Genomic DNA, 1,977 nt, shown 5'->3' with positions numbered 1-1,977 from the left:
CATGAGATGGCTTCTCATGCTTGGAAGGGGCAATATCATTGTGGGATGATGTGCCTGCAGGAGTGCTGTTTCTAAAAGGAGTAGGATAGTGAATGAAGACTTCAAGGGTCATCTCAGGGGTCTGATGATTTCAATGCTAACAGTCGAATGACCCTGTAAATCTTGTTTCAGTCTTGAAGAGGGATGAGATAGGTTAGGTAAATTTAGGGCTAATAAACCTCATATCACCAGTTTTTAGATGAACACTCCTTAAATGATTCACATGCTTATGTGTAGAGCTTAGCAGGGACCTGACCCAAAGTTTAAGGTAATGAAAGAGACAGATATAGAATGAATGCAGAGATGCCAAGCTTTATCCCACTTTCAGTTATCAATTGGGCAACTACAGGACGAAATGAAGAATCACTGCTTTTATCAAAAGCAACCTACATCCCTGTTACATTTTGTACTGTGTGTATAGTTTCCTTTAGAAAGAGACTATATGTGACTGGGGGAAGGGGCCAAAGAGAGAATCATCTTTCATTGTACAATAGTTGTATCCTTTAAATTATATGCTATATGCCCGGCATGGTGGCATGTGCTGCAGTTTCAACTTCTCAGTAAGCTAAAGTGGGAGAGTGGGAGGATTGCTTAGTGAAGGAATTGCAGACCAACCTGGGCAACACAGTAACACAGTGAGACCCCCATTAAAAAAGGGGGGGGGGAGTCTGGGATGTAGCTCAGTTGGTAGAGTGCTTGCCCTGCATGCACAAGGCCCTGGGTTCAATCCCCAGCACCACCAAAAAAAAAAAAAAAAGAGAGAAAAGTCAAAATAAATTATGTGCCATGTGAAGCTAGTGCCTATTCAAAAATATTTTTTAAATCTATTTTTTAAATCAATTCTACATGGAGGGGTGAAGTGGGGACTGAATCCAGAGGAGAGTAATAAGTGACTTAGCAATAGGAAAAATTGAGACATCTTGTTGGAAATACAACTTGGACAGCCAACATTGAAATGGTGAGATGCAGACATTATTTGCAACCCCAGGCAAGACTCCCAGTTATTCACAGTCTAATTTTGAGAAAGAAAGCCTTGGACAGTGGGAGAATATTACTTTAGAAACAAACTGATAGGATTTCACATGTGGGATTACATACATTGAGAGCTGAATGGATTGTAGAGTTATAATAGTTCAAAGATCACAAACTGGTGGGCTACAGGTCAGATGCCTTTGTTTTATGTTTTTTATGACTACTGTTTTCAAATTTAATATGAGTTAATTGCCAACTTTTTAAGAGCAGATGATTTTACATTAAAAAAAAAACACCTAAAAATACAGATTCTTTTGAAATTTCGGCAGCTCAGGGAGGTAAGGCCTGCCTTCTTGCATGGTACCATTACAGTTTCTGCTTTAAAAAGTTTGAAGTTTCAACCAGCATCTCTAATTTTATCACCTACTGAGCACATGAATAACTCTAGAGAGGAAACTAGTGCTCAGAGGCAACCTTTTTTTTTTTTTTTTTGGTAAGGTCTGTGGATTTATTGTATACTAATTATACCTCAACAATACATTTCTAAATTCAGTGTCATAATCTACAAATATTCTTAGCAAGAAATTAGTGCAAATATTGGCACTAAACATGGTAGTAAGTTTCAAAAGCTTTAAAATTGTAAAAGACCTTTGACGAAGTAATTTTACATATAGGAATAGATATATATTCTTTCTAGATGAATGTAACACTGTTTATTCACTCGACAGTGTCTCTCTTTTTTTTTAAATTGGTTCTTTTTCATTATATATAACATTAGGATTCATTTTGACATAGTTATAAAAGCATGGAATATAATTTGTTCTAATTCAGTCCCCAGGACTTCCCCTTTCCCTCCCTTCCTTCCTCCCCTATTCCTTTTCCTCTTTTCTTTCTTTTTTTTTCACATCTTCATACATGTATTTTGTATAATGATGAGGGTCTCCTTCAATCATCCATGCTATTCCC

The 1,977-nt window shown here is 37.0% G+C and overlaps 1 non-coding gene across 1 annotated transcript; it reads left to right on the top strand.

The window, feature by feature from the left end:
* Positions 1 to 709: 709 nt before the first annotated feature.
* Positions 710 to 781, top strand: Trnaa-ugc. Its single transcript has one exon. It is a non-coding gene; the product is annotated as a tRNA-Ala (tRNA).
* The last annotated feature ends 1,196 nt before the right edge of the window (positions 782 to 1,977 follow it).

This window comes from Marmota marmota, unplaced genomic scaffold (genome assembly GCF_001458135.2).
Source record: "Marmota marmota marmota unplaced genomic scaffold, marMar, whole genome shotgun sequence".
Taxonomy (NCBI): Eukaryota; Metazoa; Chordata; class Mammalia; order Rodentia; family Sciuridae; genus Marmota; species Marmota marmota.
This window is presented reverse-complemented; position numbering and strand designations above follow the sequence as displayed.